This window comes from Thamnophis sirtalis, unplaced genomic scaffold (genome assembly GCF_051295495.1).
Source record: "Thamnophis sirtalis isolate CommonGarterSnake01/CBP01778 unplaced genomic scaffold, rThaSir2_p1.2 scaffold_8, whole genome shotgun sequence".
Lineage (NCBI taxonomy): Eukaryota > Metazoa > Chordata > Lepidosauria > Squamata > Natricidae > Thamnophis > Thamnophis sirtalis.
This window is the reverse complement of record NW_028261388.1, coordinates 44017226-44033074: the sequence shown is the minus strand read 5'-3', so window position 1 is coordinate 44033074 and position 15849 is coordinate 44017226. Positions and strand designations below refer to the sequence as shown.

The 15849-nt window shown below is 34.2% G+C and overlaps 1 protein-coding gene and 1 long non-coding RNA gene across 14 annotated transcripts in view; one reads left to right on the top strand and one right to left on the bottom strand.

Moving 5' to 3' along the window:
- The window catches only part of ROBO2 (roundabout guidance receptor 2), a 688225-nt gene that overhangs the window by 506882 nt on the left and 165494 nt on the right, over positions 1-15849 (top strand). The gene's annotated exons all lie outside the window — the stretch shown is intronic.
- The window catches only part of LOC106548270 (uncharacterized), a 75272-nt gene that overhangs the window by 57193 nt on the left and 2230 nt on the right, over positions 1-15849 (bottom strand). Inside the window, exons 2-3 of one of the 2 annotated variants that reach the window (XR_001313503.2) lie at positions 4269-4358; positions 1224-1652 (exon numbers count right to left, since the gene is read on the bottom strand). This is a non-coding gene — a long non-coding RNA (uncharacterized LOC106548270). Of the gene's footprint in view, positions 1-1223; positions 1653-4268; positions 4359-15849 lie in introns of those variants that run through there. The other variant, XR_015697579.1, reaches the window with a different exon arrangement.

The following is a 15849-nucleotide window of genomic DNA, read 5'->3' as shown; positions in this document are numbered from 1 at the left end:
GTTGTGTGCCAGATGTTTAAGGAATTCTATCCCATTCTTAAAACTCATAGATATACATTTATAGAGAGAAACTGGATTGGTTAGAGCACCACATTTACATTAAGGTTCAAATCCGGACTGATAACTTATCTTAGCAGTAGGAATCCTTGAGTAAAGACCTTCTAAAACTTCACCCACCTACTTCAAATATAAGAGTGACAAACTAGGACAGTCATTCCATCTTAGACATCATCCAGATTAACAAGTGGCATGAGATATTGGGGAATAAGGACAATCTGACAATAAGTAGCCCACTGAAAAAAGACATGCCCTCAGAGTCTGACTCTCTTGCACTGCAGGCTGGTCCAGGTCCTCACTTGCTCCACCAATTCTTCCTGAGTTCTCTGAACTTCACCAAAATTTATTTTATTATTTATTATTTATTTCATCAAGCATGAATTAGATAACAGATAAAAGTATAAACATGATTATGTATACATGGAATGAATACGAATACAAGGGAATATTAGGATAGAGAGAGTAGGCATGCTGGTGCGCTTATGCATGCCCCTTAAAGACCTCTTAGAATGGGGTGAGGTAGACAGCAGACAGTTTAAGGTTAAAGTTTTGGGGTTTTGAGGAAGAAACCACAATGTCAGGTAATGCATTCCAGGCATTGACAACCCTGTTACTGAATTGTATTTTCTGCAATCAAGTTTGGAGCGGTTTACCATAAGTTTGTTTCTATTATGTGCTTGTATGTTGTTGTGGTTGAAGCTGAAGTCTTCATTGAAGGTAGGACATTGTAGCATATAATTTTATGTGCTATGCTTAGGTTGGATCGAAGGCAGCGAAGTTCCAAGTTGTCTAAGCCCAATATTTCAAGTCTGGTAGCATAAGGTATTCTGTTGTGATGAGAGTAGTGGAGGACTCTTCTCATGAAATATCTTTGGACTTATTAGATTGTATTAATATCTGATATGCAGTGTGGGTTCCAGACAGATGAGCTGTATTCAAGAATTGGTCCTGCAAAAGTTTTGCATGCCTTAGTTTGCAGTTCAATATTACCAAAGAAGAAGCAAGATTAGGTTAACAACTCTTAATGCCTTTTTGGCAATGCTGTTCCAGTGAGATCTGGCACTTAGATCATTTGAGATGAGTACTCCAAGTTCCTTGACAGAGTGGGAGTCGTCTACAAGGTCATATCCGCCCAGCTTGTATTTTGTGTTCTGGATGTTTTTTTTTTTTTTGTTTTTTTTTTTTTTGGTCAATGTGTAAGACAGCATTTGTTGGTTGAGATTTGGAATTGCCAATTGTTTGATCATTCTGACACATAGTCAAGGTCTTTGGTAGGATAGCAGCATTGTCGGTAGTGTTGAATAGTTTTACATCATCAGTGAAGAGAACACAGTTGCTTCTAATATGATCTCAAAGGTTATTCAAAGGGCAGACGTGTCAAATTCTCAGCAGCATATCAGGTAAGACCAACACCCTTTTGGTGGTTATTAGTAGTACTTATAATTTGATGGTTCTGTTGACTTCGTGCAAAAAACTATAATGGTCTTCGGCAGTATTGCAGCCTGTGAACAGAGTTTTCCAATCAAGGGATGAGAAGTTCTCAGTTATGAGATAATGCTTGGCTTTTCTAAAGTTTTGCTTTGATTATTTGCAAACTGCAAAGTGGAGAAAATATCCTCATGGATCATTTTTGCAAAAGTACTAGTATAAATGAACAATAAAAAATGAAGTTTCAAGTTTCAGAACTTTTTAATAGTGATGATAGAGTTATCCATGTCATAAATGCTTATAAGGATAAATTATTGGATTTTTATGTCATTTTAGAGTAAAGTAGATCATCTTAAATATATGTATTTTAAAATTAAACAGCATAGGAAACAAATTATAGAATTATAAACTGTAAAAGTTGGAAGTAATCAGAGAGATTGTGGGTTGAAGTTTCTGTTTAGTCTTTTTACTACTATTGACACTGTGCACAACTATTAGGCAAGCTGTATTTTGGAGGATTAATTTTATTATTGAACAACTACTCTCGGTCAATTCAAAATGTTAATAAACCTCAAACCTGGATGTTTAAGAAAGTTAAAGTGAGGTTGTGGCGTTCATAGGAGAATATCTATGTGTGCATAATTATTGGGAAACTATTAGTGTGCAGAATTATTATGCAATTAAATGAAAAAATTTCCATCTCATTTATTTCACTGATAAAGTGAGAATAATAAACAAACAACTCAAAATTTACAAATAAAAAATTCTGACAGTTCCAAAAAAAATCAATGACCAATATAGGTACCCTTCTTTTCAATAACAGATACAAGCCTTCCATTCATGGAGTCCGTCAGTTTCTTGATCTGTTGATGATCAACTTTTTGTGCAGCAGCAGCCACAGCCACCCAGACACTCACCGTAAATATGCCATTTAAGAAGGGCCCACAAGTTCTCAATAGGGTGAGGGTCAGGTGAGGAAGGGGGCATGTCATTATTCTTTCATCTTTAAGGCCTTTACTGGCTAGCCATGCAGTGGAGTACTTCGATCATGCAGTGAAGTATTGGCCTCATAAAAATCATTATCTTCTTGAAAGATGCAGACTTTTCCTGTACCACTGCTTAATCTTCTAAAAACTGGCAGTAGGTTTGTGAGTTTATTTTGAGTTGATATTCAACCTGAAAAGATCCAACTAGTTCATATTCAACAATAACAGCCCATACCAGTACATCACCTTTACCTTGCTGGCATCTGAGATGAAGTGGAGCTCTGGGCACATTACTAATCCAGCCACAGGTCCATCCATCTGGTCCATCAAGAGTCACTCCCATCTCATCACTCCATAAAACCTTTGAAAAATCTATCTTCAGATATTTCTTAGCCCATTTCAACTTATGTGTCTTGTTCAGTGGTGGTTGGATTTCAGCCTTCCTTACCTTGGCCATGTCTCTGAGCACTGCACACATTGTACTTCTGGGCAATCTACATAGTTTGCAGTTCTCAAATATGACAGCACTGGAGGATAATGGTTTCCTGGTAGCTTCACATTTGATTCTTCTCAAATCTTTGGCAGTTAAAGTGCATCTTTGGAAGTGCCTTCCAACAGAAACTGGAACCTCCACTATATTTAATATAAGCATGCCTAGGATTACCAAATATCTGACAGGCAAAAGAGGACAAGCAATTAAAAAGAAGCCAAAATGGGGGGGGGGGAGGGAAGGAAACACACAAACTCTTTTAACTTTCTTAGCTTATATGATAAAAAATACAGTGAAAATTGCAAAACAAAAGTAAAAATACTTAGGCTTACATATATATGAAATTACTTTTTCCAGTATCAGAGTTTTTCAATTGAGGGAATTTGAGAGAGCTGTTTAGGAGGCAAAAGCCTTCAGTGTGTAATTGATTAAGGTCTTGTTAATTTTAGGCAGCAGGGCCTGCTTGAGAGTATGGTTCCAGCAAGGTAGAGGTGATGTACTGGTATGGGCTGTTATGGATCAAAGGTCTGAGCTTATTAACTTGAAGTTACCACTTATTAGGGAAACTGTGCAATATGAGGAAAAACTACTTGGGAAGAGATACTAAAAATATTTGACTTTTAAGTTCATGCCTTAAATATTTAATTATACAACATTTGATTTTAAGGCAATGCCTCCCAACTAAGGTCATTAGAACAAAAAGGAGAACAAATCCTTCCTGTTGCTGGATATCTTTTAAACCTAAGCATGCTACTTGTGTGGATACTTATTGGCCTAAGGGCCATAAATATTCCACATTATCTTATCTGGCATTGATTCTTCTCCTTCAGCTTTAGATACCTACTATCTTTTCAGCATGTCAAGACTCTCATCTATTTTTGTGTCAATACATGTCTGGTAATCTTGTTTCTCATGTCTTATCCAAGTATTTACAGATATGTAAATATCCTGAAATCTAAAAGAAAGGCTTGCAGCAGCAATCCATTCAACCCTTCTTTTCAATCTGGAACTGTAATGAATAAACAGAATGTCTCTTGACATGTTACATTAATTTATATGTGCAAATCTCACTCACTAGCATAACATAATTTTTATAGTAAAAGCCAGGTATGTTATAAGTGCTTATTTTATATCATATTTCCAACAGAACCAAGGTTTCCCAAATCCCAGGCTTCAATTTAAGTATCCTAATTGAAATAACTATGAGATGAAATTATATAAAATGTATCCCTTTTTGGTTCTACTAGATTATGGAACAGGTATATTGGTGATTTCAAGAAAAAAAAGAGTTGAAAAGTTCAACATACTGTCTGCCAGCACATTTGTCCTTAATGCCTTTCTTTCAGTGTTGTGAAGTCAGTTGGAAGTGATCACTGAATTTTGAAGAATTTCTTTTTCTAGAAAGAAATAGTAGATAAAATTCACAAAATCACACACACTGGTAAGAGAAATCAAACCTGTAAAAAATGAGAGAATTGTCAAATATGGTTCATTTTTTATTTAATTCTTTCAGGAAAATATAATCAATTACATTCAAGCAGAGAAAACTATTCTAAAAATTTAAACTCACATCTGTTCATTGGACTCTTTAAAATTTAATTAAAGATGCTACATGAATATTCAACTACAGAAAAAATACATTTAATTCATTTTCAGAGACGTATATAGAATATTATCTTTCATTTTGGAGCATCTTTATTTCCTAACCTTCTTCAATATCTCTTTTGTTCTCTATTCTTTCTAAATCATCAGTAATTTCTATTTTTGTCCCTTTTCATGTTTCTATTCATCGTTTTAGTTTTCCTCTTTTATCCTTCTGTTGCTGGGTATTTCTTTCCCACCCTATCTCACACACGGAATTATACTCATATAATTATCTTTATTTCCACTAAATTCATGACAAGCAGTATGAAATTCTGAATAATTCAAATACTGAAGAAAGTATTGATGAAGACTGTGTAGAATATCTGCCAATGATTATATCATCTTCAATGGTACAAAACAAAGGCATGACAACAGAATCTAATAAATATTTATTTATTCTATTTATATGGCTATACATCTCTCAAAGCAGCTCTGGGGTGCATACAACATTTCAATATATGTAGTAGCTGAGGAGCCATCAAAGACCCTTTGTGATAGACTTGCAAGTGTTTTAATAGTAAGATTGTTTCTATCCAGGCCAAATACAAACACTATTTTACATTGTTTATATCAAGATATATCCTTTGTTCTGATTATATGACATCAGTTTCAGTTAATGGGGTCTGAAGATATGTTTTAGTTGTACAGCCTATAACATTTTCTCTAGATCTGTGCTTACCTTGCCTTATTCAGTTCATCTATTTACAAGATAAAGTGATGTTATCTTTATCCTTAAAGGAAGCATTAGTTCACCCATTGTTCAAGAAAGGATCCAGAAGGTTTTGCCAGTTACCTTTCTTTCACAAATATTCCAAAATGTTCCTTTTTGGAATATTTGATTTAGAACAAGATGCTTAAAGGAATTATATTTCTTTTAGAACACACCAGTTATCTTAGCTATTTTTATTTTGCACTCAATCCCGACAAGACTGAGTGGCTATTGATGCTCCCTCCCAAAAATTGGCCATTTACTCCATCTCTCAGCCTGTGGGGTGAAATTATACGACCCTCAGAAAGGGTTCTCAATTTGGGAGTCCTCCTGGACCCCCAGCTGACTTTAGAACATCACCTGTCGGCTGTGACCAGGGGGGCATTTGCCCAGGTTCGCCTGGTGCACCAATTGTGACCCTACCTGGATCGGGAGACCCTCCGAATAGTCACTCATGCCCTTATGAGCTCAAGACTGGACTACTGTAACACGCTCTACATGGGGCTGCCCTTGAAGAGTATTCAGAGACTTCAGCTTGTCCAGAATGCAGCCGCGCGAGCGATAGTGGGTGCACCTCGGTACACCCACGTTACACCTATCCTCCGCGAGCTGCACTGGCTGCCCATTGGGCTCCAGACTCGCTTCAAGGTGCTAGTCGTTAATTTTAAAGACCTACATGGTATTGGACCTGGGTGCTTGAGAGACCGCCTCCTGCCAATTACCTCCCTACGACCTATCAGATCCCACAGACTAGGCCTCCTCCGAATTCCATCTGCCAGCCAGTGTCGGCTGGCAACTCCCCGGGGGAGGGCCTTCTCTGTGGCTGCTCCAGCCCTCTGGAACGATCTCCCCATTGAGATCCGGACCCTCACCACCCTTTCAGCTTTCCGCAAAGCCACGAAGACCTGGTTGTTCCAGCAGGCCTGGGGCTGATGAATTTCCAGCCCCACTGCAATGTGGTGACTGTTGTGTATTTTAATTTGTTTGTCATTTTAATTTGTTTGTTTTATTTTCCTATTTGTATCCCCTTTCGCCCGTGGTTGTTAGCCGCCCTGAGTCCCTCGGGAATAGGGTGGCATACAAATTGAATAAACTACAACTACAACTATTTGGATTCAGAATTAACTACAATTATTCTGATGAACAGAATCATCCAAGGTATAGAAGAATTTGTTAGAAATAAAAAGATGGCATGCAAGTCTATTGCTCCCATTTAACTTCTTACCAGTTTTCCCTATTGTTGATTGAAGTGTTTTCATGAACTGTCTCTCTGTGTTGAGGACTGAACTAAAAGTAACATATTATAATGATTATACTAATAATTGTGCTGCCTGTTTTCTGCTTTTTCTAAATTCTGCCTATTTGTTTAGCTTTTGTTCCCCTGAAATGGTAGTATTAACCATCACACTGACAAAAAAGGATACCAATAACTAACTTTCTGTAACAAATCAAACTAATATAAGTTCAGATATAAAAGTCTATTTGTATAATTGTATAAACCTACATAGTATACAAATTCATTTCTACATAATACTTGTAGGTCTGGAGAAATCTCTGATTTTTTTTTTAAAATTGCTACCAATGTAGAGAATTAGTGTGCATCTTTATTAAGGGTCTGAAAGCTGCACTTGGCCTGTTGAGTAAATAATCTGGGTTATGAACTGCAAAAGATAGTGATAATTATTAATATAGTAGTTCTGTATTATTTCATAATCTTACATTGTAAATTACAATGTAGCAACAGGTTTTACAGGTCACACCCAAAGCCTTTTAAAGCTTATTTTTCACTTCAGCCTAAGTATCTTTTGGGTAGTTAGTGATAATTTACTTAGAGGAGTAATGTGATGCAATAGAAAGTAATTGCATATGTGAAAACTCCTAAGGTTTATGGCAAAAATAAGCAATGGTAAATTAATGAATCCAAGCTGCAATATTTTACTTGCTATTTTTTTCTGACACTTTCACTTATAATTTTTAATTTAAGTAATCACCTTGATGAATCATTGTTCAGTTGACATTAATTTAAATTATATCTTACAAAAATAGAAGTGATTCTAATATTAGTATTTTACTAGATTACTGGTTACTGCTAGTTTACTAGATTATTAATTATTATAGTATCTAGTTAAAAGATTTCTAAATTATGTGGATTATTTTATTAAACAGAAATTCTGTATGTATGATGCATTAGGGAGACTAAAATTTATTTGGAACTGAAAATTAACTATGTGTATATTATACATGTGTGTGTGTGCGCGCGCGCATATGTATGTGTGTTACATTTTATCTTTGATTTCTACAGAGATACAATGTAAACTTTTACTGTAAGTATACTTAATCTTTATGTGAAAAAGCTGTTTAGTTTAACTTTCAATTTTATATAAGGTTAATGTGTTTCTAACTCCATTTGTTTAGTATTAAAATCTTATTTATTCTATATAAGCAACATGAATTTTAAAAAGTAGTATCTGTCTTCAGTATAACAATAATAGTTCTTGACTTGAAACAGTTTAATTTTGATTCAGGTATTGTTTTGTTATTAACACAAAAACAATCATTCTTTCCTGATTTGAAGTTCACTAAAATATTTTAACAATTCACAAAACTAGAATTAAAACTAAGTTGAAAGAAATAATTGAGGTTGATAGAACTTCCCTGGATATTTCTGGGTCAAAGCGGAATGTATCAGCACCTTCCTTGAATAGAAGAAGTCCTTTTTTTTCCCCTTTCTGAAGAAGAATGGTGTTTTTCTTGCTGCCACTAAAGGGAGACCTCCTTTGGGACCTTGTTAGATACTTTCATGTGAAGACCATTTGACCCAGCTCTGATTAGAGAGCAAGTGTGGAAGGCTAGAGTGGTTGGGGGATGCCTTTGGCTAATGTTCTCCCCCTTCTTCAGTAGGATAAAACTCTCAGTGGAATATATTAGGGATAATAACAGGGTAAAAAATGTCAGTTGAAAGAAATGGGATAAATAGTGCTTCTTAGACACAGATATGCATACTAGTTAAGCTTCTGTTCTTTATACAAAGAAAGCTATATTACATATTTCATAGTATAATAATCATTTAGTGTAGTACAGCTATCATTAAAATAAGTATGACACAAAATAGTAAATTTCAAAGATTTTGTTAGTAAACAATTGTGTTTCTTAAAATTATTAATTAATACACTAGTGTTTTGCTTTGACAGTTTGTGGAAGGATATTTTAATTATTGTTAAAGGAAAAGGGAATAGAAGGTCTGCTTGACATTAAATTATGGAAAAAAGAAGTGGGATTAGCACATATCTGTCTTCCCACATTATACTGTATTTTGAAAGAGTTCTTATGTTTATGGAGACATGTTAATTAAAACCTGAATGTTGAGATTTTTATCCTCAACAGAACTGCATTCCCAAGTAGGACATATTTAGTTATGCATTAATCAGGCAGTTCAGTAGATGTTCTGGAAAGCCAGTAGATTTATTTATCTCTGTTCCTAAACCTTAATAGCTAAATGGCAAGAAATTGGGGGCGGGTGAGAGGGGCATCCAGTAAAATTTTAAATACTGAAAAAGACAATATTTTGTGGCAAAAATATGCTACTTTTTAAATCACTACTTTAAATGAAGGGGAAAGGGTAGCGATTTTTTAATGTTATCTAACACATTCCATTTTGCCATCCCAAAAAATGAATTGTACTAATATTCTGCTATGCTTGAAAATATGCAGAAAACGTTTATCTTGTAGAACCAGCAGTCTTAACAAACAGACATGAAATAAAACTGGACAGACTGATATGCTTCACCTCGCTGCCTTTCCTTATTTTGAAACCTACAGTGGTGCTTAAAAGTTTGTAAACCTTTTGAGTTTTCTGTATTTGTTCAGAAATAGGAGCTGAATTATGATCTGTTCTCCACAAGTGCCCTAAAATTACATAAAGAGAACCTAATTAACTAAAAACTTTATATTTGTTCCTTTATCTATTTCCTTGATAAACATTAATCTAAGATAAAATTCTGAAGAAAAATGGGATACCTTAAAATCCTGAATTTATTGTTGCATATTAACAGTTGAAGCACAAGAAATAAAAAACATAATATATAATAAATACTACAAAGTGATATACATTTGGTAATTTATCAAACAGAAAATTAATTCTTACTGTGTTGTTTTCATTTTGAAATTATTCTTGTTGCATAGCTTCCACTTTCTTGATATTATTAAATAATTCTTGACTACAATGACCAGATTTTTACCATCAGAGGGCACTTACACAAAATAATTACATACAAAATACAACATAACTGAATTTGTTTCATTAATTCAACATTTTGAAAACTAACTTACTTTATACAATTTCAGAGATATCCATAATTTTGTATAATAGTATTTCTATCCTATCTGGATGACCTCAGGCTTCTATTGTGTTGTGTTCATAGGCATTTAGGATACTTATTTCAGGTTTTCCATATTTTAATTTGTTAATTAAAAATAATATTTTAATGACAATTATCTAAAATCCAATTTTAATAAAAATATACATTTTAAAGTATTATAAAGCTATAAACATACACACATGCACACACACCATTGCAGTCCTTTGTTTTCTCTATGTTTTAAGATTAATGCAGAGCATTTGAAGTTTACAATTTATACTACAGGGTATTCAATATTTTCATAAATATTTAAGCACATTTAGATAGTATTATGTCAATATATCTGGGTGCATCCTCTTTATATCCTCAGGCCAAACAGATTCTAGCATCTATGTTGTCTAGGATAATCTATTAAATCTGAGACACAGCAGGGTTCATTGATAGCTCATTGCCATTTTGTGCCGCAGATCACCAGCCCTTTCTAAATTGCATTTCAAATAGAATTCTTTTTCTGAATAATTCAAAATGAGGCTACAGAAATCAGATCTCTGAATTATAGAAACTGATACTCATCCATAAAAAGAAAAGACATTTCTATGCTCTATAATTGGTGATTTGGGATTGGATAGTTTGGATAATTTAACTTTTTTCACCTGGTGCGTTTTTCCATTTAAAGGTGCCTTCTGACACTGTTTTATGTCCCTAAAGATATTGTTTGCTATTTCAAAGGCCAAGAGGAGAGACTAATTTTTCTCAGAACAATCCAAAAAAGAAGACCTGGAATTTAATTTCCTTCCAACACAAAAACAACAGACAAAAATATATATAATTTGCAATACACAGTTTTCCTTATTTGTCATGCTACAGTTTACCAACAGTAACTGAAACTATTCATCAATATTCCTTCACTGTTTTGCTATAAGTGTGTTCTGCTGACACTCGGTCTGTCTGCCTATACCATCTATCTATCTGATTGTAACTACTTACCAAAAAAGGGACATGCATGAGTAGGATCCTAAAATTACATGTTAAATAAGGCACTTCCTTTATACAATTTATCAGCTCCATGTATATCAACCATCCGTTTTCATGTGCATCAAAACCAGTGGGTCAACCAAGCATTCTACCTTCATCCAGATGATGATGCAAAAAATGAAAATAGGCTAAAGATGGAGAATTAACCACCCTTGGGATGGTGAGTGAAAAGAAAAAGGGAATAAAGCTGGATAAAATGAAATAACTAGACAAAACAAAAGATAGAGTGAAGTTTTGTAAATTATTATAAAAAGAGTCTACAACATTTCCCCAAATATCAACTAATCTCCATAATAATTTTCAAGGGCATCTGTAATTGGTAAAACAGATGTTTGCCATTCTCTGTACACTCAGAAAAATGACTTCTGCTGCTGCTTGTCAATAGTAATTATTTGCAGAAAAATTTCTTCACATTTATTTTTAAAATTATATGTTTATAGGTTAAAATCACACAGAAGTGAATTATTTTCTTTGTTGTATTATTGAGATTGAATTAAAATAATGAAATAAGATAACTTGAAAAATAGTTATTGATTTAAATAAATGTGGCATATTATTAGTGTATAGACGTACCTAGATGCCATTGAATTATGTTCAGCTTCCACTAAGTGCATATACAAAGATTTTCAATTAAAACCTTCTGCAGCAACATCTTGTAATTCTTCCAAGGACAGTGTTATAATTTCTCTGTTCCTATCATGTTATCTATTGTGTTTCTCTTGTACTTCTCTCAACTTTGCCAAGCAAAGGTTTTTTCCCCCCTGCAGATCCATCATCATCTCTACATGCCCAGAATATATAAATTCTGCTTCCTGCTCATTGCCTCAAGGGACAAATTACTCTATTTCATCCAGAATAATGAACTAGTTCTTAGGCCTATGTGTAATTAAATCACTATTAAAATAAGATTCTTAGTATTCATGTTAGCTTGGAAGAACAAATGATTAGTAGACCAATACCTTTAATTTTTAGTATGATAAGGCTAAGCATGTATGGCTTGCTAAATCCCTGAGGAAGAGCAACTTCTATACCCTTGTGGTTAAAAGAAAGAGAAAACCTTGCTGAAGGGTTTGTTCTTTTGAATTTTCCTTGGGAGATGACAAAGGGAAAAAAGGAATCTGAACTTTTGTTCTCTTCTTCCCACAAAGAAAATCCTAGGGGTGAATTTTTCCAGAATATAGGGAGGAATCTAATCCATCTGAAGTTCTAGGTACAGTGAGTTTAATTTACTTTTATATGTGATCACATTAAATGTAACCCAGTTTTTCTCAAGGTAGAGTGCCTTTTGACTATTCTTTTGCACACATTTTTGGACGTTTCATTTATTTAAAATTTATTCATATTTTCATTTCTGTCGGCATGTTCATAGTAAATTCTGAGGGACTGTCTCTTGCTGGTCACCTGATCTACCTGACCCATCAGAGTGGGGAGGCAGGGAATGTTGCGGGTCCCATCCCTGAGGGACCCAGAAGAAGGGCCGCCTTTGTGGTGGCTCACTCTCTTTGGAACATCATTCCCCCAGAGTTTAGAATGGCCCCCACTCTAATACTCTTCCAGAAGGCGCTTAAGACCTGGTTCTGCAGTGGGCCTGGGGACCCAGAGTATGATAGAGCCAATTAAATGGCTTGTGTGATCTGTAGCCAGGGCAGGGGGTGGGAGGTGGGGTGGTTTTGTTATATTGCACTATATTAAATGTGATTTTATATTCTGTAAGCTGCATTGAGTCACCATGGGCGAATAGGTGGCAATATAAATTCAATAAATAAATAAATTCACAATCTGGCAGCCTATTAGATGCAAACTACTCAGAGTCACAACCAACTATTGAATACATTAAATATTCCATTTTGTTTGGTCCTATAAGAAAAGGAATGTGATGCCAACAATTTGAAGTTGAAGTTAAAGGCAAGCATTGCTACATCGTACTGGACTAACCTAGCTGAGTGGATCATACATCATAGTAAAAAAGAATGTAATATACTTGTAATAATTTCCAAACCCATAATTTAAAGCAGGGGTGTCAAACTCATGTCACAGCAGCATCACGTGACGTATCTGGACTTTTTCCCCATTCAGTAACCAGGTGTGAATTACATAATACAAAGAACAAGTAGACTAAAACTAGTTGCTGTTTCAGGGGTGGGGGTGGGGGAATGAGACAGAGTAAAAAGACCTCTTCATTTTAAGAAAGGAATCAATATATGGGTATAAGAAATGGTTTACATGCTTCCTACCATTGTGTTCTTCAAAATGTCCTAAGATTTTAAAAAATATTTATTAAGTAGAAATTAAATAACTTGATCAGAAAATTACTTTTGAAACTGATGTCTTCTAACAAATTTTTACCTGTAGGGCCAACTGTAAGAGGATCTTAATCAACCTCCAAAAAGTTATGCTAGATAGCATTGTTCACCTCACCTCATACCATCCCTGCCAGTGTGCCACTATTATCAGGATAAATTAATTCAATAGTGAATATTCAACAAGATTCAATCAGATAAATGCTAATTTGGAATGATTGAATTCAAGACTTATCAATGGGCAGTTGTAGAATTGGCTAAGAAGTAATTTAAAGTGGACTGAATTAATAACTAATATATCAATATCAGTTTAAGAGTAAACAGTAGTAAATTTAAATAAATTTAGTGGAGTTATAAATGTGACAAGCAATAGCAAGGTAGCGCTGGATGCTCACAGCAGACGTTTTATTCTGGAAAAAATATTCCCTTAAGGTCCAAAATAGTCATTAAAACCAGTGTACCTCTTCTTTGACATCTGTTAGAACAGAATGAGACCATTTAAAATCCCCAAAACATAATTGCATGGTGAAAAACTGTAGTAAATGAAGCAAAATTGTTTGGGGATTGTGTAAACAACCAATCAGATACCATTATTTTCCCATACCGTTGTAATATTTTCTAGGAAAGGTTAAAAAAACACTTTGTTTGAATGTACTTCTGCTTTTCAAATATTTCTAACAATCTCTAGAACTGATTATAAAATGTAAACATATTTTTTAAAATTGCAGAACTTTATGTTTTAAAAGGTTTGTTTTGGGTTAATTTAGTAAAGTATTAGTATTAACACTTCTAAACTTTCAATACTATGTGACACATATGAATGCACAAAGGACTAATTCTTTTGATATTACATTGATATACATATTATGGGATTAAAATATGCATTCTGTAACATACTGAACTCCAATCCCAATACTTTAGAGTTGATATACTTATTTGAGCTTTTGACAATGTATAGTATATGCTTTAAAAAAATTTCTCACTGGAGAAATTCCCTATTCACAAAAAAGTGCTTTATCTAAAATCAAATTGATAACTATGCTTTCTTTCACTTAAAAACGATGGTAATTAACTTTTTGCATTTTGTTGTCTTTCCAATTGTTTCATTTATTTTCATGAAATTATCTAATTTTAAAAATTTCAGACATGGACAGAAAGTAACATGTTGGAGATAACATGTTTCAGACTTTTGTGATCTGGAAAAATATGAAGAAATGTGGGATTAGAATGGGATTTATTGTATGTTACATCTTAATTTATTCAAGCCAGTTGCCAAATAAATTTACTTGTCATGATGCTCTGTTGATGTATGTGTAGTACAGGGTGGTAGGGAACTGAAAAAGAAAGAGCACAATCTATAGCTGCTGCAGCTCCTGTTATATCACAAGGCACACACAAAAAAACTACTGCTACTTGCAGTATGTAGATTCTGAGTATTTTATATTTTGCTGGATGAGAAAGTTAACATGAGTTCTCTACAGCAAATATAGAAAAATGAAAAAAAAGGAATTCTACACACATATGCACATACATTCTTTTTTCTTCTCTCCATTTGTACTATTTTTGTATTTGCCCAATTATTATTGCCAGAGCTATGAGATGTGAAATAACTAGAGACTATCAACAAAACAGCTATGGCTCTTGCCAATAAAAATACAGAAATGGCCATTTGGAGTTAGGATAATTCTGTTTAGCTACTCCTTCCTTCTTTCTTTCTTTCCTTCCTTCCTTCCTTCCTTCCTTCCTTCCTTCCTTCCTTCCTTCCTTCCTTCCTTCCTTCCTCTGGTAATCATTAGCAAGTAACATTCCTCTGTTTAGGATAGTTCATCTTATCATAACTACTATTTGTAAAAATAATTTGATATTTGTTGTTTATCCTTAATAAAGAAATAATTTGAGATAAATCAGGAGTGCAGTATTTTATCTTAGGTATTTGCAAAATAGCATAATTGGATAAATTGAAGAGAGAAATGATGAGTCCAGTAAATCTCCTTTCTCAATGTTTTGCTGTAATTTGTTCATATATTCTGGGAAAATACAATTGTGTACCAAAATACAACCTCAGCAGGTTTTTTTAATATTTTTATTCATACAAAATGGAGACAACAATTAAAGTATTCCTTTCTACTTGAAGTCACATAACATAGTAAATTGGAAGCTAGGAACAGTGATGAGTGAATAATATACTAGGTTCCTTTCCCCCCCCCCAAAAAAAAATTCTAATAAATTAGAATTCTAACTCTTACAATTCTTCCTATAAATACAAGTTTCTATTTCTGCGACATATGAACTAATTAGATATGTGCTAAAAATGCCCTGACCTGATCCCCAGGTTAAGATTGCATTCTATTTCTTAACTTGAGATAAAAATTAAAAAATCATTTTTAAAATAATATTGTAGGAAACATTCAGTCCTAGATAGTGGCAGATATCTCTTTCCTGGGACTCAAAGAAAAGATATCTGCTGCAAACTCCTCACAGTGTCAGGAAGGGCATCTGCCCACTAAACACTCAGCTCCATCCAGTTGCCCTGACTCTATCCCAAATTAAGGGATTACAGGGTCATAAAAAGGGAGTATATGTATGAATAAGTAAATAACAATCAGTAAGGTCATGTTCCGCAGGAAGGAAATACATTTTTTTGTATATTATTTGCTTGCTTGTTCAGCAAGGAGGCAGGTACTTAGGTTTGGCAGACTGCAGTGCTGCCAGTATGAATAACAGTGCAAGAACATTGGCAGGACTGAGATGAGGTTCCTGATGGCAGTCAGTTATGCTGTACCTCCTGATTATCTAGTTTATTATCTTGCCTAATTATTCCATCTATGTCCTGATTCTGCAA